This window comes from Macaca mulatta, chromosome 3 (assembly GCF_049350105.2).
Source record: "Macaca mulatta isolate MMU2019108-1 chromosome 3, T2T-MMU8v2.0, whole genome shotgun sequence".
In the NCBI taxonomy this organism is placed as follows: Eukaryota; Metazoa; Chordata; class Mammalia; order Primates; family Cercopithecidae; genus Macaca; species Macaca mulatta.
In genome coordinates, this window is record NC_133408.1 from 174,214,490 (window position 1) to 174,241,566 (window position 27,077).

The window sequence follows — 27,077 nt, forward strand, 5'->3', positions numbered from 1 at the left end:
AAAGGGAAATGCCAAGCTGGGAACTGCTAAGACAAACCTGCCTCCCATTCTATTCAAAGTCACCCCTCTGGGCCCGGTGTGGTGGCTCACATCTGTAATCCTGTCACTATGGGAGGCCGAGGCAGGTGGATTACCTGAGGTCAGGAGTTCGAGACCAGCCTGACCAACATGGCGAAACCCCCGTTTCTACTAAATACAAAACATTAGCCAGGCATGGTGGCACATGCCTGTAATCCCAGCAACTTGGGAGGTTGAGGCAGGAGAATCACTTGAACCCAGGAGGCAGAGGTTGCAGTAAGCTGAGATCGCACCATTGCACTCCAGCTTGGGCAACAAGAGCGAAACTTCATTTCAAACAAACAAAGCCACCCCTCTGCTCACTGAGATAAATGCATATGTGATTTCCTCTTTTGGAGAGGCTAATCAGAAACTCAAAATAATGCAGCCATTTGTCTCTTATCTACCTATGATCTGGAAGCCCCCTCCCTTTCTGGATGGAACCAGTGTTCATCTTACATATGTTAATTGATGCCTCATGTCTCCCTAAAATGTATAAAACCAGGCTGTGCTCTGACTCTCTTGGGCACAGGTCATCATGACCTTCTGAGGCTGTGTCGTGGGTGTGTGTCCTCAACCTTGGCAAAATAAACTTTCTAAATTAACTGAGACCTGTCTCAAATTTTCAGGGTTCACAGAATAAATAAGCCTAAAGGCTCTTAAACTGTTTTCAATACTTTAAAATTGTTTTCAGTAATTATAATGTGTAGGTTGTGTTGTGTTTTTAGCACTATTGCATGTACATTGTGAAATCAAGCAAATTAGCAATTATGTTTGTATCTTTGGGAAGTGAGATAGTCAGTGTGAGAGAATGAAGAAACATAAGACAGGTGAGATTAAGCCTTGCAGTTCTTAACTTGAATCAGAAATGTCCATTTGAAGTCATGATTTTTTTTTTTTTGAGATGGAGTTTCACTCTTGTTGCCCAGGCTGGAGTGCAGTGGTGCGATTTCGGCTCACCGCAATCTCCACCTCCCGAGTTCAAGTGATTCTCCTGCCTCAGCCTACCAAGTAACTGGGATTACAGGCGTGCACCACCATGCCTGGCTAATTGTTTCTTGTATTACTAAACATACATGGTAGGTTTTTAAAAAGTTATTTCCTACCTCTTTCTACTGAAAAGGCCTGGAAGCAAGATTCGATTCAATTGCAAAGAATGGTTCTAGTTCCCAAATTGTGGTTTCTAAATATGTTTCCACTAAAAGGAACCAAGTCTCCTTGGATAAATGTAGGTCTGGAACAGGAAAGCAATGAAGTTACCAAAGACTATAAAGAGTACATGAAAAGAATGCAAAAGCCAATTTGAAGTGCTCTTAGTGGCAAAGAGGATAATTTGAGCATCAATAAGAACAGCATTAGATTATAACATTGAATATATTTAAATTCATGAATTCAAAGAACACTAAATGACAACTAATCGGTCATCTTGGAGGGTGCTTGGAAACCTCATTTTAAAAACTAAAATAAAAGAATGAATCAATCATTATTCAGTATTCCTATACAAACTATACCTCAGGGTAGCCAAATAAATTTCTCCTTAAAGAAGTATGCCAGCTAATACATGAAGAAAGAATGGTGGAATTAGTATTTCGCTGTTTTGTAATGTAATGAAATAATGGATTTAAGGAATGATCATCAATGACTACTATAAATAATACAAATAAATAAATACAAACAAAGAGGCAGCCAGTCATTCCACCAGAACAGAAGAACACAGCATATAGGAAGTAGCCAAAAAACAAAACAAAACAAAAATTGGATCTGAATTTTATCAAGCCTCTAGGTCTTATTAAGTGTTGCCAAGACATTCAGGGGATAGAGTGACATGATAAATAAATTTCTGGGAATGCAATAATCAGCAGAATCTAGAGGGTGGGAAACTAGAGAGAGAAAGTGATTTTTTTTTTTTTTTTTTTTTTTTTTTTTCAGACAGTGTCTTACTCTGTTATCCAGGCTCCCGGGCTCAAGCAATCATCTGGCCTCAGCCTCCTGAGTGACTGAGACTACAGGCATGTGCCACCATGCCTGGCTAATTGTTTATTGTATTTTTCATAGAGACAGGGTCTCACTATGTTACTCCTGGCCTCAAGTAGTCCTCCTGCCTCAGCCTCCCAAAGAGCTGGGATTATAGGTGGTGTGAGCCACCACACCCAGCTATGATACGATTTTTAAAACAAATAGAGCACAAGGAGAGAAAGTGAGGACCTTGCATATTTTCAAAATATTTCATAATAAAAAGATTTTTGAAAAATAAAAAGCAAAACTTTGGTGCTCTCAAATAAAGACAAAAAATGTTAACATACAGGTGGATTCAGATTTTGTGATCCTGATGTTGTATAATTAGGGTTTTCTTTTAAAGAAAAAGAATACAAAATTAAGAATTCAATGTTAGGTACAAAGTCTAAGATGGTGCTCAGGCAAGTGAGGGCGACTGAAGGTCAAGTTTTGTTAGTTTCATGGTAAATCCACCTCCGTGATCACAGCTTTGCAGCTCCTGACTCTCTGGTACCTGCATACCACTCTAGCTTTAACTCTGCTGGGCACCCCGTAAGTCCACTCTCTGATTGTCCCCACACTGGCTTCCTCCATTCTTCCAATGTATCATAGTCCCTTCCACCCCTTGGTTCACATTGTTCTGCCCAGAAACTTCTCTTCACTCCCACAATTCTTGGAATTGTTCTTTTCCTCCCTGTTTCGGATATATTCATTGCTGTTTCCTCTGTTTCTTAGAGAAATGGATGTGAGAATGAAAAGTGGTACTACTCCTCATTCATTTTCCTTCTACAAAATAATTGTCTCTCAATTTGTATATATTTCTTTTTAACAAAGTAAAACTTCTTATGCACATAGATTCATCGGATTGAAAAAATGAGAGTTTCTTAAAGGTAGAAAACCAGGAATACATTGGTAAATTCATGAAGCTAGAAAGTAGCTAATCAAAACTCTTATGACAACTTCTGGGGTTGATTAAGAATAGCCATAATTCTTTGTAACAAATCCCCTCAAGAGGTGGAATCTATTTCCTTACTCCTTGGCCCTGTTCTGGCCTTGAGACTTGCTTTGATCAATAGAAGGTGACAGAAGTGACTCTGCACACATTCCGAGAGTAGGCCTTCTACGATGCTGCTACCTATGAACAAGTCCAAGTTAGCCTCATGGAAAACGAAAAACATGTGAAGAGGAGTTCCTGCCTTCCCTGACATCCCAGTCCACCCCACTGAAGCACACAGAGGTGAGGAAACCCAGCTGATACCATGTGGTTCTGAGACCAGCTTATCAGCTGATTCCTGCCCAAATTGCCAACCCACAAAATCACGAGCAAATAAATGGTTGCTGTTATAACTAGTTGGTTTGTTACACAGAAACAGCTAATCGATATGCCTTCTTAATCTCAATTATCTAAAAAAGATCTCCCTCCTCACTGATTCATAGCTAAGTGGTTCTCCAAGAAATATTATTATGAACAATACACATTTCTTTCTTTTGTGCATCACGTGAAAATGGTCAGAATCAAAATGGAGTCACTAATATTAAAAAACAAACAAAAGACTCTAGCAAATACAGCTGGGAAGGCCATGAAAGGAGGGTTCTAATGTTGTACACCTGAAAGCCAAAACTACCAAGACTGCAAAAACCACAACCTTGAACAAAGCCCACTGCAACTGAACACAAAACACACTCTGCAAGGACCTCTGAACAACTGCGTGTCCAACCTCACACTAACACTTTCATGACCGATCTTTGTAGCCAAGGCTAATTATTTCAAAGCAATTAGATAATCCTCATTTTTTCCTTGAAAAATTTTTATCTTCCTTTATTTCCCCAAAAATACACATACTTTCCTCTGGCATGTGTATTCCCATTGCAGTGCTCTACTCCCAGAGAAATATTTTTCTTTTAGGGACCTCTCTCTGTTATTTAGCTTGACAGTCACTAAGGATTTACTATTTCAACAATACTAGCCCTGCATGTCATCCAGTATACACTGGGAAAATAAGGTGCCCCATGTGCAGATCCAGGAGACTTTGTGGCCACCAGATGATGAGGCATGTGTGTATTTATGTATCTATTTTTGGGACAGTCTCTCTCTGATGCCCAGGCTGGAGTGCAGTGGCACGATCTTGGCTCACTGTAATCTCTCCCTCCCAGATTCAAGTGATTCTCAGGCCCCCCAAGCAGATGGGACCACAGCTATGTGCCAGCATGCCTGGCTAACTTTTGGATTTTTAGCAGAGACAGGGTTTCACCATGTTGGCCAGGCTGGTCTCAAACCCTGGAGCTCTAGTGATCCACCTTCCTCGGCCTCCCAAAGTGCTGGGATTACAGGTGTGAGCCACCATGCCCGGCCCATGCATGTATTATTAATGTTGAAGTAGATAATTTAACAAACATCAATGAAGTGTAAGATCTTTCGCTCATAGGTGCAAAATATCATGCCAATGGCCCTCTATGAGCTGTCACAAGCCACAGCCCAGAGATTCAAGTCCATTTCAATTTTCAAGCCAACCCACCTCATAAACAAGAACGCGAAAAAAACAGAAAAACCCACTACCCGCAAGCCGAAGGTGATGCTGTGACGTGGCCCTGGCCTGTCACGGCGTGTTACAGCATGGCCCAGGCCTGCATCATGTTCCCTAGATTGCTGACTACCAACTAGTTACAGCTGACTCTAATCAGCCCAGGATTTGACCATCTCTGCATTGAACCTGGAATTGCCACTTTTAAAATGGAAACACTGCTTCTTACCTCTCCTCCCTACACTCCATTTCACAGAGGAAAGCATCACGAGGAAAGAAAGTCGCTGTTTCTTCTTCCTTCTTTGCTTTTGTCTCTTTCTTTTCTCTCTCTCTTCTCTCTCTTTTACGTTCTTTCTCTTTTTTTGAGATAGGGTCTCACTCTCTCGCCCAGGCTGGAGTGCAGTGGCACAATCTCGGCTCACTGCAACCTCCGCCTCCCAGGTTCAAACAATTCTCCTGTCTCAGTCTCCCAAGTAGCTGGGATGACAGACATGTGCCACCGTGCCTGACTGATTTTTGTAGTTTTAGTAGAGAGGGTTTCACTGTGTTGGCCAGGCTTCTTTCCCTCCCTCCCCCAACTCTTCTTTCCTTCCTTTCTCTCTCCTGCCTACATTCCAACTTTTGGGTGTGCTGAATTTGTTGAGTCATGGTGAACAAGCAGAAACTCCAATGATACTGTTACTGAACAGAGAACTTTGCACAATGTTGCGGTGATTAATAATTCATTCATACAATCCTTAATCTCACAAAAGCCTGGAATGGATTTCCTGTTTGCTTATGGCAGGAAAGCTACTGTGGCCAGGCTCCAACTCCTCCCACTGTAGACAACAACAGCCTTCATAAGCAGCATGTAGCCGGGCCAGTAGCTCACGCCTGTAATCCCAGCACTTTGGAAGGCCGAGGTGGGCGGATCACCTGAGGTCAGGAGTTTGACACCATCTCTACTAACAATATAAAAATTACCTGGAAGTCGCAGTGGGCGCCTGTAATCCCAGCTACTCGGGAGGCTGACACAGGAGAATTGCTTGAACCGAGGAGACAGAGATTACAGTGAGCCGAGATCGCACCACTGCACTCTAGTCTCGGCGACACAGCAAGACTGCCTCAAAAACAACAACAAAAAGCAGGATGTGAGACTGCTACCTGCTCACTCAGAATCATTTCTGCACCAACCATGGCCACCTTTGTGGAGCTCAGTACCAAAGCCAAGATGCCCATTGTGGGTCTGGGCACTTGGAAGGTAAATATGCAACTCTTTGCGCAGCCTTCTTCCCTGGAGGGGCGTTTGGGTGTTTTCTCTTTCTGCATTCAGCCAGGAAAGCCTGCAGGTTGGGCAGGGGTTTGGAGAGGTGAGATTCAGTCCTGGAGCCGGGACTCCGGTTGCTTTCTTTTCTCAGAGCTGATTCAGGCTGCAAAGCTCCAAGGCTGGCTTTCCCAGCAGCGCTGAGAGCTTCTCTAGCAAGTATCAAAGTTCAAGGAGCTGTTGGACCTAAAATTGTATTCCAGGGCAGTTTCTCTCTCTGGCTCTAGGACACTTAATTGGGCTCAACATTTCCCCAGAGTCTTGGCTGTGGCTTTGTTGTGGGCTGGGTGGTTGCGGAGAGGATGCAAAGCCGGAAGTCCCTGGCATCCCTTTGCAGATCAGGGTGTGGGACTTGGGCTAGCAGAATCCATATGAGCTGGGAGCTTGTTAGAAATGCAGAACTGGCCGGGTGTGGTGGCTCATGCCTGTAATCCCAGCACTTTGGGAGACCCAGACAGGAGGATTGCTTGAGCCCAGGAGTTGGAGACCAGTCTGGGTAAGATGGTAAGACGCCATTTCTACAAAAAATAAATAAATTAGCTAGGCATGGTGGAATGCACCTGTAGTCCGAGCCACTTGGGAGGCTGAGGTGGAGATTGAGTGTTGAGCCTGAGAGGTCAAGGCTGCAGTGAGCAGTGATTGTGCCACTGCCCTCCAGTTTCAGCAACAGAGTGAGATCCAAGAAAGAAAGAGAGAAAGAGAGAGAGAGAAAACACAGAGTCTCAGACTCCACCCCAGGCTACCTAATGGGCATGGGCACTTTAACAAGATCCCTAGGTGGTTCCTGTACACACTGAAATCTGCAACGTGCTGGGGCTGCCGAGAGCCTGGGCTGGGAGTCCTGGGCTCCACCCAGCTGCGTTAATGTCAACTGGCAAAACATCATAAGGCACATCCAGGACTCAGTGAGGCAGGTTCCTGAGCCTCTCTTAGGCTAAGTTTGAAGTGGTTCCATCACCACCTCACTCTGCCTTCTTTGCCATTTCCATCCATGATGGCACTACCGTAACTAGCGACCGGAAGCAGTCTTTGGAATTCCTCTTCTCTCCTGTGCCTTGTGGCTAATGTCCCTGCGGGGTCTTCTGCCTACGGCGCTCTTTCCTTTTGTGCACCCTGATTTTTCCCCTCTCTTGTGCCGAGCTGGAGGGTAGGACACTCTGTTGCCACACTGGGTCATTCTCAGGATACATTCTAGGTGTATCTGGACGAACAGATCACTTCCAGCTTGATTCATGCACAGCGTCTCTTGCTTGAATAGCAAGATTTGCCCAAAATCGGATCTTCAATCCTAAATAAATGGAACAAATAATCACTTCCAGAATTTCAGGGAATCTGCCCACCCTGGGTAAGTTCACCAGACAGTTTCAGAATTTTGGTATTGAAAGTAAAAATTATGAAAAGAGCTGTCTTCAACACGTGGAGATGATAGATAAAGGATTATGAACTTAGCGGTGGAGGTGAAGGATGGTGTAGCATAGCGGTTGGGGGCACAGGGGTGTTTCTGGATGCCTGGCAGAGGCCTGTTTCTTGTCCAGGTGGTAGGGCAGCTGTGCATCTCGGTTTTGTGTTCTTTTCAATGTTTGTTATCTCACAATAGAAGAGGATTAAAAGACTATTCCGTGAGAGATCAAGTTTTAAGTGCTTTTTGCCCCCATCATTGGTTTGGTTAGGTTAGAACAAATATGTGATAATTCTATTGCCTTTCTTTTCTTTTTTTCCTTTCTTTTCTTTCCTTCCCTTCTTTCTCTCCCTGTCTCTCATTCTCCCTCTCTCCCTCTTTCTTCTTATAGGAATGGAAAACAAACTCTATTCCTATAAGGTTTTCTATTTCTCCTTTTTTTCTGAAAGGATCCTTATATAATGAACGGCCTCTACTGAGCCTTACTGTGTGTCAGGTGATGTGCTTAACTTAACATTCATTGCAGCATGTCATCATCACAAAGGCCTCATGAGGCTGGTGCTATTATTTTCTTTTTCCATTTTGCAGACAAGGTTTAGAGAGATTGAATCACCTGCTTAGGCCCACACACCCAGTAAGTATTGGAATCCGAATTGATGCTGTAATGACCATTATCCAGATCCTTATCACCATTTGGGGATATTGTCTGAAAATTCCTCTGGGTAATTTAGAGTCAAGGTTTTATCTGGGTCTTCAGAAAGTTGCAGTGGAGCCATCTGCACTCCCCGACACACCTGAAGACATTTCAGGACTAACCTGGATGAAAGGGAAATGACTTTTACTAGGACAAGACATAAGGACATAATCATAAAATTAATTCACTTTCCTCCATTTCTTTTGAAAACTTTTCTAAAGTGTGTATCCTCCCGGATATCCCCTGGCCAAGGAGACCCCAGTGAGGCCTTGGTTTGGAGAAACTGAGCCATGTGGGGCAGCCTATTGAAGGTGATCTGGGGATAAGAGAATATGTTGGTTGCTGAATGTGGTGTAATTCCAGCTACTCTGGAGGTGGGAGGATTGCTTGAACCTGGGAGTGAGAGGCCAGCCTGGGCAACATGGCAAGACCCCATCGCTTAAAAAAATAATAATACATGTGTGATGGGCTTTTCTTTTGCTATTCAGTCTCCTCTCGGCAAAGTGAAAGAAGCGGTGAAGGTGGCCATTGATGCAGGATATCGCCACATTGACTGTGCCTATGTCTATCAGAATGAACATGAGGTGGGGGAAGCCATCCAAGAGAAGATCCAAGAGCAGGCTGTGAAGCGGGAGGACCTGTTCATCGTCAGCAAGGTGCACATGGCGCATTGGGTGGGAGGCCTTCACTTGAGGGCAGGCAGAAGTGTCTGGGTCGGGTCAGCAGCCAGAACTCTGTCAGCCTTTTCTACATTTAGCCCTTTTCATCCCTGCCTTGACAACATCTGTGGATACAATTCTATCCATACTCCAAGCCGCTATTGATATTTGAACATGTCGTTGCTGCGCCACCTGCCTGGGGGTTGGTTTTCCCACAGTGGGCTTGTCTCCATGGAGCCCTGCACTGCCCTGGGCCTCCCTGTTCCCCATCAGAGGGATCCACCATCTGCCCAGAGGCAGTCAGAGGCCAAGGGTGCAGGCAGGGCTTGATGTGTGGCCTCCCAGTCAGCACTGTGGTCTCAGCAACTGTGACCCTGAGGTTGTCAGCCAGAGGGCATTTTGGAAACAGTAGGAGCATTTTTCTATTGCCACATATGATTTTCTTCATTAAGTCTATTGAAAGGTGAGGTACACAATGTTATAAAAAAGAAGAGGGTGTTGGGTGTGAGGGGGTTGAGAATCACTGGATTTACATTATACACAACTTGCTGAGAAAACACTAGTTCTAGGTACGTGGATATTGCATACATCTGGTGGGACAAATAGACCCCACTGTGTAGCAGCCAAGTGTGGATAAAGCCCTTATAAAGTTATCACTTGGGGCCTGACAGGCTTCATAAGGGACCTATCAGATAGGTCAGATAAAGGACCATCTTTTCCTGAAGGCCTAGGAATGCTTGACATTTAAAAGTTACACACAAGTCCCCCTCTCAGAGAGCCCACAGTTGAGGACGAGACTGAGACAGGTAAACACATTTCAAATCTGTGGCCATATTTACTTAAATGATCTGAGAGACATATAAAGTACTAGGAGAGTTGAAAAAGTAAATTGGTTTTAACACTTAAGACATGTCATTGACGTGCTGAGCCCTGGTGATCTTCCACACTGTGTCGTGGATTTTAATCAGCTTTGTTATAAATGGCCTGTGCCAGGTTAGCTCAGGGTGCAAATCAAAAGGCAGGGACAATGGGTATAACGTGGCCCTTCCTTCTCCAAATATTAACAGCCTATTGCTACACTCTTGCAGTTGTGGACCACTTTCTTTGAGAGACCACTTGTGAGGAAAGCCTTTGAGAAGACCCTCAAGGACCTGAAGCTGAGCTCTGGACCTCTATCTTATTCACTGGCCACAGGGATTCAAGGTTTGAGCGACTCCCTTTCTCAGCCTCTAGATTCTGAGCAGCTGCCGGAAAATAGTAGCTGTACCAGGGCTAGGGGTGGTGTGGACTGGGGCAGGAGACCTTGTAGTTCATAATTGGGAGTGTCAGGTGGTCAGGAAGAGACCTTGGAGCAGAAAGATGCTGGCGTGGAAGGGAGGCTGAGGCCATGTGTGCTGCTGAGGTGGCCACATGCCTGCGTTTTCTTGCAGTTATGTCTGAGAGAAGCCATGATTTCTGGCAGCCCAGACAAGTTGCACCTGCCCTATCACCTTTGTCTTGATTTTGCACCCCAGAGTTGCCCTCCCAGCAAATCCCTTGGATTAGACTTGCATAACTATATTCCAGGGCCTAATTATCTTATTAAGCAAAGCACACCCTGGGAGTGGCATCTTGGAGAAAAGCCCAAGTGCAGTGATGCTGGAAGGAAGCCAGTAGTCATCGCGGCTCCCATTGCCTGGGGCTCTGCTCTACCTGCTCCTGAGGGGTGGGAGAGACAAATTTCCAGCTCTCTCCCCTCCTGACCAGCGGGAGTGCTGATGGCCTGCCATCCCTTATTCCATGTCTCTTGTAGAGGCTGCAAGGATAGAAGCTGGCCAATATCTTCCCCAGAAAACCACACCCTGGAGATCTAATCCTTATCCAGTGATACTGAAATGAAAGTTTGCCCTTGGGTGTACACAGGATCTAGGTGTATGAGGTGAATGTCCATGGTGATAAAGGTGGCTTCTGGAATGTACTAACAGCAGATCTGAACATCAATCCAGTGGTTTCTAAAATATATGGATTAATATGCCATAGTAGAGATAGAGATATTATTTTATTTTATTTTATTTTTTATTTATTTATATATTTTTTGAGACGGAATCTCGCTCTGTCGCCCAGGCTGGAGTGCAGTGGCCGGATCTCAGCTCACTGCAAGCTCCGCCTCCCGGGTCTACGCCATTCTCCTGCCTCAGCCTCCCCAGTAGCTGGGACTACAGGCGCCCACCACCTCGCCCGGCTAGTTTTTTGTATTTTTTTTAGTAGATACGGGGTTTCACCGTGTTAGCCAGGCTAGTCTCAATCTCCTGACCTCGTGATCTGCCCGTCTCGGCCTCCCAAAGTGCTGGGATTACAGGCTTGAGCCACCGCGCCCGGCCGATATAGAGATTTTATTTAAACTCACCTTCTTGTAGTATGTACTATACAGAGCCTGAAAAACTGGTATGCACATGTGGTATTTAGCAAGAGTTAGGACCCTGAAACCTTGTTTAACAGAACCAAGTGTCCTGATAAAGATTCCAGTAAACTTTTCATTCTGTATTTACAGTCTGGAGATGACTTTTACCCCAAAGATGATAAAGGTAATGCCATCGGTGGAAAAGCAACGTTCTTGGATGCCTGGGAGGTAGGTTCCAGCTTCCTCTAAGTGTGCTGGGAGAGAAATCTTCAGTTATCCATGAGACTTCCCATTGACATGAAAGAGGCCGTGTGCCTGATGCTTTCTAATTTCATCATTGTGATTCTCTAGCTCTTCTAATATCTTCCTCATCACCTTTGGCTTTTGGGTGCATCTGATACTATTTAGATTTCAAGTCTAGAACTGAGTCTTCAAATAAGACTGAAAATACAATGTACCCCACTTTGGGGAATATACACGCTGTTCTCAAACCAGAGCGAGCCATTTGGAACAGGAGGTTTGGGCCTGGGTATGCTCATAGCAGCTGAGTAACCTAGGGTCAGTTTGTAACGTTTTTAGGGCTCAGTTTTCTCTTCTTAAAAAAGAAGTCTTATAACACATACTACTACTATGTATTTTTGAGGGTGCGATAATGATTAAGATGGTTTACATGCCAGGAACATTAGTCACAGTAGCCATTTAATCATCTAAACCTATAAGACAGGGTTAACATCCACCTTTATAAATAATGACATTTGAAGCCTAGATTGATTGGTGACTTGCGCAGGTCATGTCACAATGTGTGTGGCAGAGCTGGGATTGGACCCAGACTCATCTGAATCACAAGTCCAACCACTAAAGCCATCAGCGTGGTGCTTGGCAGGCAGTGAACACACATCCAGAAATCAGGGAACCTGAGTGCCCTGCTTCCCAGATCACATCATGACCTGTTTCACATCATTCACATTCAAAGTGAATTAAGGGATCAGTGTTTTCTCTGATCATTTTTTATTACACCATTCTATCCTTTTGCAAATGCTAGTAGAGAACGAAGTGGAAGAATGAGTTATAAATGATCAGTGGCATCTGACTCCAAGAGTTAATGGTGTCATAGTGGCAGCTGTCTGTGTAGGGGTACATGTAGTTGCGAGTTTGTATTGTGTTTTACAAGGGAAAATATATTAAGCCTCACCTTTCTGAAATGCTTAGAATGGACAAGATTCAATTAAATGTAGCTTTTTCTGTGTATTGTTGGTTCAAAAACATTAATCCACAAAACACAGCATTCTTTTTTAAAGACAGAGTCTCACTTTGTCGCCCAGGCTGGAGTGCAGTGGCTTCATCTTGGCTCACTGCAACATCCCTCTCTCGAGTTAAAGCCATTCTCCTCCCTTAGCCTCCTGAGTAGCTGAGACTACACATGCATACCACCATGCTCAGCTAACTTTTATATTTTTAGTAGAGACAGGGTTTCACCATTTTAGCCAGACTGGTCTCGAACTCCTGACCTCAGGGGATCCACCCATCTCAGCTTCCCAAAGTGCTCAGATTACAGGTGTGAGCCACCGCAACTGGCAGTTTGGGTTACATTTGATCAGTTTTGTTGCCTTAGCTCCTATGATGATACTAAGTATGGCAAGTATGTAAGTATAGCCTGTGTCTCACAGTGCTATGTTTTCTGAATGAATACGAGAATGACTGTTAAATAAAACATTTGAAAGGCATGAAAAGATATCGGTGATCAAGGTCAGAGGCTCTGATTTGAAACGAGCAGGCTTGAATATGAAAGCGCTGGATGTTTCTGTAGACCCACAGCCAGTTCAGTAGAAACCTCATTGACCACCCTGAAGCAGACGGGAGGAAAAAGTATAAAGAAGTCAAGTGGGAAGACAGGCAAACTAACCTGACCTATGATGTACAATAGCTTTTAAATTATCTAATTGCTCAATCGGAAGTTTTGGGGAACTTTATGATTTCATAGCTTTTAAACTCTACTACCCAATTGAATAACTTCGTCTACGCTAGTGGTTCTCAATGTCGGCTGAGCATTAGAATCACCTGAGGAGTTTACAAATCCCAATGTCTAGGCTACAACTCAGACAAAATCTGTAAGAAACTCTGGGGGATGAAATCTAGCCACCGATATTACTTTTTTTTTTTTTTTTTTAATTTAGACAGAGTCTTGTTCTGTTGCCTAGTCTGCAGTATAATGGCAAGATAATAGCTCAGTGCAGCCTCGGACTCCTGGGCTCAAGCAATTCCCCCAAGTAGCTGGGATCAGAGGCACATGCCACCACATCCAGCTAATTAAAAACAATTTTCTCGTAGAGACAGAGTCTTGCTATGTTGCCCAGGATGGTCTGGAACACTTGGCCTCAAGCAATCCTCCTGTCTCAGCCTCTGATAATGTGTATCAGAAAGATATATATTATTAGTATGTATTATAAGACTTTTTTTGAGAAGAGAATACTAAGGCCTACAAGAGTTAAAAACTTACCCTAGGTTGCTGAAACCCAGGCCCAAACCCCCTGTTCCAATCCTATCCCAAAGTGCTGAGATTACAGTCATGAGCCACTGCATCCACCGGTAGTTTTTAAACTTCCCTGGTGATTCCAAGTTGCAGCCAAAGTTGAGAAGGGCTGGATTAAGAGTTCCCTGAACATGTCATGTTCATCCCTGCCTCTGAGTTTGCTATTGCCTTCCTGTCTCATATGCTCATATTTTTCCCCTCTTATCTCTCTCTCTCTTTTTTTTTTTTCTGAGGTGCAGTTTAAACTCTACCTGAAGGTCTGCCCTGACAGCTGCAGGCTGTGTGAATCTCTTCCTTCTCTTTCCTTTCTGACTCTGTCTATGCCACGGTCATGTTATCTGAGGCAGCCTCACGGTCATGGTTGATGGTTCCACAGAAGGGAACCCTAGCACTTTAATTGGACTATAAGAATCCCAGAAGAAGGAAGCACATTGTATACTTTTACATCCTGACAACTTCTGGAACATGTAATAGATGGCTAATAAATACATGTTGCATTGGAGGCTGCTGCTAACATATATGATATCTTTGGGCAAGTTTGGAAAATGCCCAATATAGGCTAAAAGTTATACAAAGATTCCCTTCCTTGGGGGTCCCTGTAGTTTCTGTACCGGGAAGCATGGCTGGATATGCAGACGGTGGGTCAGGTTTCAGCCCCACACAACCCCTTGCCCAGGTGCCCCTGCCAGGGCATAATCTATATGCATGACCTTCCTGCAAACCCAAGCACGGTTGGTGTGGGAGAAAGTGACTCAGGACCCACAAGTGAGGCTTCTCCACATGCTGCAGCCTCTTCCTGACTAACACAGCTTGCCTAGGTTTGGGTGTACAATGCACACAGCAGTAGCTAACCGCTGTCATTTGGATTCATTAAAAATAAAATCATCTCATAAGCTTGCAAATGTTCATTTTTTATTTAGTTTTTTATTTTTTGCATTACAAAACTTTCATATTTCCCCTGTGTACAGAAGTATATTTTGAGTGTGTTTCTTTACGTGTAAGGTGAGAGTGGCAAGAATATAAATCTTTACCTGTTACTCCTACTTTTTCTTGGGCTGGGGACGGGCAGTAGGGCTGGAACCAATCACTGATGGGCACCCAGGCCCTGGACTGAAATTTCCTGTGAATGCTTCGGCTAACCCTGTTGTGGTGGATCCTTTAGCAATTTCTGTCCCAGGGAGGACTGAGGCAAGCCAGGGTCCCTATAGTCCCTCTGGGGCTGCCCAAAAGGTCTTCCTTTCTATGACAGGCCATGGAGGAGCTGGTGGATGAGGGGCTGGTGAAAGCCCTTGGCATCTCCAATTTCAACCACTTCCAGATTGAGAAGCTCTTGAACAAACCTGGACTGAAATATAAACCAGTGACTAACCAGGTAAATTCTGTTTAGTATAAGGGTAAATAAAGGTCTTGCCCTATTACTTCTTATACGTTGGGAGGAACGTTCAATGCTATACCCTGAGTCTCATCTCAGGGGTCAGTGATCAGGACACTTTCGGGAGCTGTGAGGCTGATCTCATGGGTGTGTTAGCAAGAATCTCAGTGGGTAGATGTTTGGCCTTTGCTTGGTGGTCTTTGGGTGTCTGTGTAGAACTCCCTATGAACAACTCAAAAAGCCAGAGAGCTTTCCCCATGATGAGGATTGTTTGCTGTTGCAGGTTGAGTGTCACCCGTACCTCATGCAGGAGAAACTGATCCAGTACTGCCACTCCAAGGGCATCACCATTACGGCCTACAGCCCCTTGGGCTCTCCAGATAGACCTTGGTGAGGCTTCCAAGCAGTGGATCCTTCTCTTGATAATCTTAAAAACATTATTTTATGTTTGGTAAATATTGGTATGAGACCATAAGTCACTCTAAAGAAAAACATGTGTAAAGTAATGCGTTTAGTACAACCAAATGGGATGACAGTGGGAACAAATGGGAATTGAAAAGCAACAACAACAGCAACAACAAAAACATGGGCGACGTGTTTGACCCTCTGGGAATATTTCCAGTTCAGCCACCCAAGCATGAACCAGGCTTTGCAACATACTGAGGCTTCAGAGCCCAGGGGAAGGACCCAAGCTTCCAGGTCCTCCTGCCTGTCTCCCAGATGGAGAGGCTCTGATGATCAGTCTTGAGACCTTCATTGAAGTGGTGTCCATCTGTACATGGTAGCCATGGTGATTGTTCACATCAGCATCTTTCTGCCTCTAGGGCCAAGCCAGAGGACCCTTCCCTGCTGGAGGAGCCCAAGATTAAGGAGATTGCTGCAAAGCACAAGAAAACCACAGCCCAGGTGCCATATTTTTATTTTTCTTGTTATCCAACAACTCTTTTGTCCAGTCTCATGTTTCATTTCTTGTGTTGTCCTCAACTAACTCCTTAAAGGGGAAGAACACAGGAGCTGAAGCCCTCTAAAGTGTTTCCTTCGAAGTCTGTTGGAACCTCCAGGAAACATAAGAGCTGTCACTGAAACAAAGATAGCCTCTGCCTCACAGCTTCCTGTTAAGCCCTACAGCCAAGTCGTAAAGCATGGCTTTGAAGTCTAGGGATATGGGTGCAGATGCCAACTCCACCTCTGATCAGCCTTATGATCCAAACTGCTTTCTTTATTCCTAAAAAATGAAGATCACAGAGTTGTCCCTAAGATGAAGGGAGAGAATGAAGCGAGGGGCTGGCACAAGTCTAATAGCTGCAAAGGGCTCAGTCAGTATCAGCGATTGTACCTGAAGCCACAGTGAGCTGCAGGGATGTTTTATTCTTCCTTTCCATAAAAGGAGGGGTCCTTGTAGCTGAGTGAAAACATGATGTCCCCTTTCCGCACAGGTTCTCATCCGTTTCCATATCCAGAGGAATGTGATTGTGATTCCCAAGTCTGTGACACCGGCACGCATTGTTGAGAACATTCAGGTAAGATCCCGGCTGGTTGGCCCTGGTACTTCTCCGTGGGGTGGGGCAGAGGCAGACCCTCTCGCCAGGATTCTTAGCTCATTCCTGCACTGTCTTTGGCCCCCTCCGTTCCCACTACCCTATCATTTTCCAGTCTAGGGTGCTAGGCTCAGTATACCTGAGATGAATGATCCATGGGCTGAGGACATGCTGGGGACAGTGCCTGCTGAAGCCCTGTCTAGTGTGAGCACAGCTGTGCCTCACACCACTGAGAAGACCCTCAGTTGCCCCTGAGCAGCTAAGCCCTGGGCCACCACATAAGCAGACTGTCCTGGCCTCCCTGCTTATCTACCGGCAGCAGAGGAGGTGTGAACTGTCCTTGGAGAACTGTCTTCTAGAAGGGCGCATCATGGAGCACAGGGCCTGTGCACACCTGGGGCTTAGTGCCTGTGAACCTGGTCTCCCTCCCCTAGAACACTGAGCAATACAAATACTGTGGTCTGTGTGTAGGACTTAATTTAGAGAAAAATTTATACCCTGTGGATATAATGGGAAAAACACCTGTGACCAGTTTGTGCTGCTAGAACTCCCTGCTAGCATGAGCGGCAGTCTCCAGTCACAGCAGTAACGGCCTTACTGATGATGTCCTGGAACTCCTATCTTTCCAGGTCTTTGACTTTAAATTGAGTGATGAGGAGATGGCAACCATCCTCAGCTTCAACAGAAACTGGAGGGCCTGTAACGTGTTGCAGTAAGTGGCATGGAGTTAACTAGGAGCATTGCCAGGAGTTTTTCTAAACTGGTAGAGGGTTAGTTGGAAGAATTAGAAGGCTGCTGGGACTACTTGTGTCTTCAAGTACAATTTTGGGGCAGTTCTGAAACTAAAATTGGGGTACCTGGGAATCACTGCGAGGGACACATCTCTAATTGCTGCTCATTGTCTGAACTTCTGGATGTAGAGCTAGAATTGTAACAGAAGGTGTGTTGTCAATAGGCAGAAGGTGAGCATTCATTTATTCCTACATTCAATAAATATCTAGTGGTCCTCTATGTGCCAGGCATCTTCTAGGTGCTTGGGTTATCATACTATGCAAAGCTGCTGCCTCCACGTGCTTATGGAGGGAGGGAAGAAGACAGAACAGAAATAAATCAAATCAAAATACATGTGACAGACAGTAACAAATGCTAGACAGAAAAATAAAGTAGGGCAAAGTGGATAGGAAGTGGTGGGTGGTAGTGGGACGGATCCTTTATACAGGGTGGTTCAAGGGAGGCTTTGCTGTGAGGGATATGCCATATGCATATTTGGGGGAAGAGCATTCTTGGCATTGATAACAGCAGGTGCCAAGGCCCTGAGGTGGGATTGTGTTTAGAGCATTCAAGCAAGAAGGCCGGGGAGGCTGGATTAAATAATCTCCAAATGCCTCTTAAAGGAGGTGGTGGTAACTCTAATTTAAATGTCAGATAAATGGTTGAAAGAAAGTTTTCACTCTGGCTAGGTGGGAATCCTAAATCATCTCTTTACAATCAATACTTTCTGATTAATGTATCTAATTAAATATATCAAAGAGAGTTGTCTGGCATTTATTACTTCGAGGTCTGTAATTCAATGCCAATTTGAATTTCTGCCAATGTTTCTATAGCCAAAATGATTTTTCAGCTTTTAAAAATGGTTTCAGTATCTCAAGCACAGCTTGCTTGTCATGATATTCCATATCTATCCTGCCCACCTTTAGTATCACAGAAGCCTTTCCTCATCTTATAATGGCTTATTTTTATCAGTGTTTAACAAAGTAGCAGCTGCTTAGTGTAAAAAGGCAGGGTGAACATAAAATGGGACTCTCCCCCAAACTGAACGGCTGACCTTCCAATGAACATATCCAGTGGAGGCAATGGGTTGGTGGCTCAGGAGTAAGTGCACCTGGCCTCAGATCCAACACTAACCCTGGTTTCTTAGCTGTGTGACGTTGGGTAAATTTCCTAGCTTTTCTTAGTTGGTTTCTTTACCTATAAAGTAGGATGATAATATGAGTAGCAGCTAACATCCATTGAACCTTCGCTGAGAATGTGCCAGGGTCCTGAGCCCTTTGCCAGTGCTATTATCTCATTTACTACTCATAACAATCCCCAAGCTGTCAATTCTGCTGTTGTTTCCTACCTCAGCATGTTGTGACAGTGGATTGGGACAAGACTTGTCAGTTGCCTCACCTGACACCAGGCTAACCATGAGTTGTCATTCCGAGTTGTTTCCCGTGCCCTGGTCACTGTCTGTCCTCCTTCCTAGCAAAGCCCTCGTATCAGTTTGAGGGAAGATCAAGGTGTGAGCACCCTTCTTGTGTTCTTGCAGGGAGGAGGCTGAGAGAGCGCAGATATGATAGAGTCCACCAGAGAAGAATGCCTTCTCAACGAGAGTTTTTGCTGTGATGGAACAGAGTTTCTCTCTTTTTTTGTTTCTGCAGATCCTCTCATTTGGGGGACTACCCCTTCCATGCAGAATATTGAGGTTGAATCTCCTGGTGACATTACACAGGGGATTCTCTTTCTTCGCTGAAGTGTGACTATCTCCACTCACGTCCTATTTTAGCCAAGCTTATCTGAGATCACAGTGAACTTCGTCCTGCTGTAGACCAGAATCGAGGTGCTGTTTTAGACATGTATTTCTGTATGTGCAACGAGGATCAGAATATCACAGAAAAACATGGCTTGAATAAGCAGAGGACAATTTTTTCCACTTCTCTGATCTGAAAAAATATTTGTTAAGCACAAGAAATTCTGCCAACACTGAGGATGTAAAGATCAATAATAAACAATAATGATGGTAACCAAGATGGATTGAGAGTGGACTATGTTCCCACACAACGTGAAGTGTTTTCCTGTGGGGGAAGTCACTGAATCCTCAAAATAACCCCACTGTGGTAGGTACTCTTAACATCTTAGGAGGGAGAGAGGAGGAACTTGTCAATGCCACCCAGGTAATAAGTGATTGAACAAAGTTTGAAAGGCAGGCAGGCTCTGGGAGAGCTCACAGCGATCGATGGTCATCCTCTTCCTCCTGAGTCTTTTCCTGCCACCTTTCCTCCTTGCCTGTCTCCACTCATTCCCTGTCTTGCTCTCCTACCTTGTCTTCAATACACCATCATGCCAAAGAGTCAATGGCACAGCCTGCAAACTCCACAAAGATCCTACTCTTCACTGAGAGAGATGTGGCATTTCCTTGGAAAGCAGGGTGGAAATACAATAAAGATGCTTACTGTTGCCATTAATCTGGAACATTTCTGTTTGTCCTATAATAATCGCTTCTTATGAAATATTCCAACTATATAGAAATGTACAGAAAATAAAGTAATGAGCCTCTGGTCACCCACATTATAATGTTATCAGGTGTTAGCTGGGTGTAGTGGTGTGCACCTTAGTCCCAGCTACTAGAGAGGCTGAAGTGGGAGGGTCGCTTGAACCCAGGAGGTGGAGTTTGCAGCGAGCCAGACTTGCACCACTGCACACCAGCCTGGGTGACAGAGAGAGACTCTGTCTCAAAACAAAAAACAAAAACAAATGCTAACATTTTACCATATTGTCTCCAAACCTTTAAAAAAAATTAAAGAAATTAGGAGTTACCAATATAGTCAAAGACCACTTTGTGCACATTCCCCTGACTACCTCTCCAGAGGCAAATGCCTATCCTAAATTGGCGAGTCCCCTCACCTTCTGATTGGGGCTGGGGGGTACACCTACATTCCCAGGCTTCCTTGCTATGTTATAACTTCCCCTGGGTTTGCTCAGTGAGAGGTACTGTTAGGAGCTTGAAGGGCTGGAGAAGGGAAGAGTCAGGCATTTCTCTCTCCCTCCCTCCCTGTCTCTTGACCTTGAGTGGCATCTCCAGTAGAAAGCACATTCCTCTGTGGGCCCAGCTTTTTCCAGGCAGCCTCCACCATGATTCTATCTCTTACCAGACAAAGCTTCTGGGTTGAGGGAGCAGCACCCTTTCTTTGTCCTTCTTCCTTAGGAGCGAGGATCTCTTCCTGCTGCTGCTAAACTGAGTTGCCTCTTCTCCTTTCCATAGCCCAGCTATTCCATCACGTGTAACTGATCACCTATTATAACCAATTATTTGAATCAAACATCCAATATTTAAAAATCTTAGCACAGTTTCTTTTCTCCTGGCTAGACCTTTCCCTGGTATACTTCCCATCCACATTTTTGTATTTTTAGTATATATGTTCACATCCATACACAGTGTCATAGACGGGGTACTTTTACAATGTATATGGAGGCACGCCCATGATGGCTGAATAGGAACAGCTCCAGCCTCCAGCTCCCAGCATGAGTGACACAGAATATGGGTGATTCTGCATTTTCAACTGAGGTACTGGGTTCATGTCACTGGGTTGGGTCGGACAGTTGGTTCTGGTCTGTGGGTGCAGCCCGAACAGCAACAGCTGAATCAGGGTGAGGCATCGCCTCACCTGTGAATCGCAAATGGGAAGTGAATTCCTTTTCCTAGCCAAAGGAAAATGAGACACAAAACACCTGGAAAATCGGATAACTCCCACCCTAATACTGCGCTTTACCAAGGGTCTTGGCAAACGGCACACTAAGAGATTATATCCCATACCTGGCCCAGAGTGTACCACTCACATGGAACCTCCCTCGTTGCTAGCACAGCAGTCAGATCTAACTGCAGGACGGCAGCAAGGCTTGGGGAAGGGCACCCGCCATTGCTGAGGCTTAAGCAGGTAAACAAAGCCACCAGGAAGCTCGAATTGGGTGGAGTCCATCACAGCTCAAGGAGGCCGGCCTGCTTCTGTAGACTCCTCCTCTGGGGAGAGGTCATAGCTAAACAAACAGCAGCAGAAACCTCGGCAGAGGTAAATGCCCCTGTCTGATAACTTTGAAGAGAGCAATGGATCTCCCAGCATGGAGGTTGAGATCTGAGAAGACAGACAGCCTGCTCAAGTGGGTCCCTGATCCCTGAGTAGCCTAACTGGGAGACATCCTCACTAGGTGCAGACCAACACCTCACACCTCACACGGTGGACTATACCCCGGAGATGAAGCTTCCAGAGCAAGAATCCGACAGCAACACTCACTGTTCAGCAATATTCTATCTTCTGCAGCCTCCGCTGCTGATACCCAGGCAAACAGGGTCTGGAGTGGACCCCAAGCAAACTCCAACAGACCTACAGCTGAGGGTCCTGACTGTTGGAAGGAAAACTAATAAACAGAAAGGACACCCACACCAAAACCCCATCAGTATGTCACCATCATCAAAGACCAAAGGCAGATAAAACCACAAAGATGGGGGGAAAAGCAGTGCAGAAAAGCGGGAATTTCAAAAAATCAGAGCGCATCTCCCCCTCCAAAGGAATGCAGTTCATCGCCAGCGATGGAACAAAGCTGGAAGGAGAATGACTTTGATGAGTTGAGAGAAGAAGGCTTCAGTCAATCAAACTTCTTAGAGCTAAAGGAGGAACTACATAACCAGTGCAAAGAAACTAAAAACCTTGAAAAAAGATTTGACGAATGGCTAACTAGAATAACCAATGTAGATGAGTCCTTAAAAGAACTGATAGAGATGAAATCCATAACACGAGAACTACGTGACAAATACACAAACTTCAGTAACTGACTCGATCATCTGGAAGAAAGAGTATCAGCGATTGAAGATCAAATGAATGAAATGAAGTGAGAAGAGAAGTGTAGAGAAAAAAGAGTAAAAAGAAATGAACAAAGCCTCCAACCAATATGGGATTATGTGAAAAGACCAAATCTACATCTGATTGGTGTGCCTGAAAGTGACGGGGAAAATGGAACCAAGTTGGAAAACACTCTGCAGGATATCATCCAGGAGAACTTCCCCAACCTAGTAAGGCAGGCCAACATTTGAATTCAGGAAATACAGAGAATGCCACAAAGATACTCCTCGAGAAGAGCAACTCTAAGACAAATAATTGTCAGATTCACCAAAGTTGAAATGAAGGAATAAATGTTAAGGGCAGCCGGAGAGAAAGGTCAGGTTACACACAAAGGGAAACCCATCAGACTAACAGCTGATCTCTCGGCAGAAACTCTCCAAGCCAGAAGAGAGTGGGGGCCAATATTCAACACTCTTAAAGAAAAGAATTTTCAACCCAGAATTTCATATCCAGCCAAACTAAGTTTCATAAGTGAAGGAGAAATAAAATCCTTTACAGACAAGCAAATGCTTAGAGATTCTGTCACCACCAGGCCTGCCCTACAAGAGATCCTGAAGGACGCACTAAACATGGAAAGGAACAACCAGCCATTGCAAAAACATGTCAAAATGTAAACTCCATCAATGCTAGAAAGAAACTGCATCAACTAGCGAGCAAAATAACCAGCTAATATCATAATGACAGGATCAAGTTCACACATAACAATATTAATCTTAAATGTAAATGGACTAAATGGTCCAATTAAAAGACACAGACTGGCAAATTGGATAAAGAGTCAAGACTCATCAGTCTGCTGTATTCAGGAGACCCATCTCACATGGAGAGACACAAATAGGTTCAAAATAAAGGGAGGGAGGAAGATCTACCAAGCAAATGGAAAACAAACAAAAACAAAAAGCAGGGGTTGCAATCCTAGTCTGTGATAAAACAGACTTTAAACCATCGAAGATCAAAAGAGACAAGAAGGCCCTTACATAATGGTAAAGGGATCAATTCATCAGGAAGAGCTAACTATCCTAAATATATATGCACCCAATACAGGAGCACCCAGATTCATAAAGCAAGTCCTTAGAGACTTACAAAGAGACTTAGACTCTCATACAGTAGTAATGGGAGACTTCAACACCCCACTGTCAACATTAGACAGATCAACGAGACAGAAAGTTAACAAGGATATCCAGGATTGAACTAAACTCTGCACCAAGCGGACCTAACAGCCATCTGTAGAACTCTCCACCCCAAATCAACAGAATATACATTCCTCTCAGCACCACATCCCACTTATTCCAAACTTGACCACACAGTTGGAAGTAAAGCACTCCTCAGCAAATGAAAAACAGCAGAAATTACAACAAACTGTCTCTCAGACCGCAGTGAAATCAAACTAGAACTCAGGACTAAGAAACTCAATTGAAACTGCTCAACTACATGGAAACTCAACAACCTGCTCCTGAATGACTACTGGGTACATAACGAAATGAAGGCAGAAATAAAGATGTTCTTTGGAACCAATGAGAACAAAGATACAACATACCAGAATCTCTGGGACACATTTAAAGCAGTGTGTAGAGGGAAATTTAGAGCACTAAATGCTCACAAGAGAAAACAGGAAAGATCTAAAATTGACACCCTAGCATCACAATTAAAAGAACTAGAGAAGCAAGAGCAAACAGATTCCAAAGCTAGCAGAAGACAAGAAATAACTAAGATCAGAGCAGAACTGAAGGAGATAGAGACATAAAAAATCCTCCAAAAAATCAATGCATCCAGGAGCTGGTTTTTTGAAAAGATCAACAAAATTGATGGACTGCTAACAAGACTAATAAAGAAGAAAAGAAAGAAGAATCAAATAGATGCAATAAAAAATGATAAAGGGGATATCACCACCGACCCCACAGAAATACAAACTACCATCAGAGAATACTATAAACATCTCTACGCAAATAAACTAGAAAACCTAGAAGAAATGGATAATTTCCTGGACACTTACACTCTCCCAAGACTAAACCAAGAAGAAGTTGAATCCCTGAATACACCAACAGCAGGCTCTGAAATTGAGGCAATAATAGCCTACCATCCAAAAAAAGTCCAGGACCAGACGGTTTCACAGCCAGTTCTACCAGAGGTACAAGGAGGAGGTGGTATCATTCCTTCTGAAACTATTCCAATCAATAGAAAAAGAGGGAATCCTCCCTAACTCATTTTACAAGGCCAACATCATCCTGATACCAAAGCATGACAGAGATACAACGACAAAAGGGAATTTTGGACCAATATCCCTGATGAACATCGATGCAAAACTCCTCAATAAAATACTGGCAAACCGAATCCAACAGCACATCAGAAAGCTTATCCACCATGTTCAAGTGGGCTTCATGCCTGGGATGCAAGGCTGGTTCAACATATGCAAATGAATAAATGTAATCCAGCATATAAACAGAACCAAAGACAAAAACCACATGATTATCTCAATAGATGCAGAAAAGGCTTTTGACAAAATTCAACAGCCCTTCATGCTAAAAACTCTCAATAAATTTGGTATTGATGGAACGTATCTCAAAATAATAAGAGCTACTTATGACAAACCCACAGCCAATATCATGCTGAATGGGCAAAAACTGGAAGCATTCCCTTTGAAAACTGGCACAAGGCAGGGATGCCCTCTCTCACCACTCCTATTCAACATAGTGTTGGAAGTTCTGGCTAGGGCAATCAGGCAAGAGAAAGAAATCAATGGTATTCAGTTAGGAAAAGAAGAAGTCAAATTGTCCCTGTTTGCAGATGACATGATTGTATATTTAGAAAACCCCACTGTCTCAGCCCAAAATCTCCTTAAGCTGATAAGCAACTTCAGCAAAGTCTCAGGATACAAAATCAATGTGCAAAAATCACAAGCATTCTTGGCCGGGCACAGTGGCTCAAGCCTGTAATCCCAGCACTTTGGGAGGCCGAGGCGGGTGGATCACGAGGTCAGGAGATCGAGACTATCCTGGCTAACATGGTGAAACCCCGTCTCTACTAAAAATACAAAAAACTAGCCGGGCGTGGTTGCGGGCGCCTGTAGTCTCAGCTACTGGGAGGCTGAGGCGGGAGAATGGCGTAACCCGGGAGGTGGAGTTTGCAGTGAGCCGAGATCACGCCACTGCACTCCAGCCTGGGAGACACAGCGAGACTCCATCTCAAAAAAAAAAAAAAAAAAAAAAATCACAAGCATTCTTATACACCAGTAACAGACAAACAGAGGGCCAAATCACGAATGAACTCCCATTCACAATAGCTTCAAACAGAATAAAATATCTAGGAATCCAACTTACAAGGGATGTAAAGGACTTCTTCAAGGAGAACTACAAACCACTGCTCAGTGAAATAAAAGAGGACACAAACAAATGGAAGAACATACCATGCTCGTGGATAGGAAGAATGAACATTGTGAAAATGGCCATACTGCCCAAGGTAATTTATAGATTCAATGCCACCCCCATTAAGCTACCAATGACTTTCTTCACAGAATTGGAAAAAACTGCTTTAAAGTTCATATGGAACCAAAAAAGATCCCACATTGGCAAGACAATCCTAAGCCAAAAGAACAAAGCTGGAAGCATCAGGCTACCTGACTTCAAACTATACTACAAGGCTACAGTAACCAAAACAGCATGGTACTGGTACCAAAACAGAGATATAGACCAACGGAGCAGAACAGAGCCCTCAGAAATAATACCACAGATCCACAGCCATCTGATCTTTGACAAATCTGACAAAAACAAGAAATGGGGAAAGGATTCCCTATTTAATAAATGGTGCAGGGAAAATTGGCTAGCGATAAGTAGAAAGCTGAAACTGGATCTTTTCCTTACTCCTTATACGAAAATTAATTCAAGACTTAAATGTTAGACCTAAAACCATAAAAACCCTAGAAGAATACCTAGGTAATACCATTCAGGACATAGGCATGGGCAAGGACTTCATGTCTAAAACACCAAAAGCAATGGCAACAAAAGCCAAAATTGACAAATGGGATCTAATTAAACTAAAGAGCTTCTGCACAGCAAAAGAAACTACCATCAGAATGAACAGACAACCTACAGAATGGGAGAAAATTTTTGCAATCTACTCATCTGACAAAGGACTAATATCCAGAACTTTTAAAGACCTCAATCAAATTTACAAAAAAAAAAAAAAAAACCAAAAAAACAAAACAACCCTATCCAAAAGTGGGCAAAGGAAATGAACAGACACTTCTCAAAAGAAGATATTCATACAGCCAACAGACACATGAAAAAATGCTCATCATCACTGGCCATGAGAGAAATGCAAATCAAAACCACAATGAGATACCATCTCACAACAGTTAGAATGGCAATCATTAAAAAATCAGGAAACAACAGGTGCTGGAGAGGATGTGGAGAAATAGGAACACTTTTACACTGTTGGTAGGACTGTAAACTAGTTCAACCATTGTGGAAAACAGTGTGGCAATTCCTCAAGGATCTAGAACTAGAAATACCATTTGACCCAGCCATCCCATTACTGGGTATAAACCCAAAGGATTATAAGTCATGCTGTTCTAAAGACACATGCACATGTATATTTATTGCAGCACTGTACACAATAGCAAAGACTTGGAACCAACACAAATGTCCATCAGTGACAGACTGGATTAAGAAAATGTGGCACATATACACCATGGAATACTATGCAGCCATAAAAAAGGATGAGTTCGTGTCCTTTGTAGGGACAAGCATGCAGCTGGAAACCATCATTCTCTGCAAACTATTGCAAAGAACAGATAACCAAATACCGCATGTTCTCACTCATAGGTGGGAACTGAAGAATGAGGTCACTTGGACACTGGAAGGGGAACATCACACACCGGGTCCTATTGTGGGGAGGGGGGAAGGGGTAGGGATAACATTAGGAGATATACTTAATGTAAATGATGAGTTAATGGGTGCAGCACACCAATATGGCACATTA

The 27,077-nt window shown here is 44.0% G+C and overlaps 1 protein-coding gene and 1 pseudogene across 14 annotated transcripts in view; one reads left to right on the plus strand and one right to left on the minus strand.

Moving 5' to 3' along the window:
* AKR1B1 (aldo-keto reductase family 1 member B) overlaps window positions 1-27,077 on the minus strand; it is a 199,383-nt gene that overhangs the window by 80,760 nt on the left and 91,546 nt on the right. For 2 of the 13 annotated variants that reach the window (XM_077995021.1, XM_077995023.1), the window contains exon 1: window positions 5,538-5,975. The exons of 6 other annotated variants lie outside the window; for them this stretch is intronic. The gene's annotated coding sequence lies outside the window, so the exon portion shown is untranslated. Of the gene's footprint in view, window positions 1-4,803; window positions 5,976-20,357; window positions 20,502-27,077 lie in introns of those variants that run through there. 5 more of the 13 variants (XM_077995027.1, XM_077995029.1, XM_077995019.1 and 2 more) reach the window with 4 other exon arrangements.
* Window positions 5,680-19,236, plus strand: LOC144329399 (aldo-keto reductase family 1 member B10-like; annotated as a pseudogene). Its single transcript, XR_013415618.1, has 10 exons — window positions 5,680-5,814; window positions 8,459-8,626; window positions 9,718-9,832; window positions 11,160-11,237; window positions 14,789-14,911; window positions 15,195-15,301; window positions 15,736-15,817; window positions 16,348-16,431; window positions 17,079-17,161; window positions 18,870-19,236. The product of XR_013415618.1 is annotated as an aldo-keto reductase family 1 member B10-like (transcript).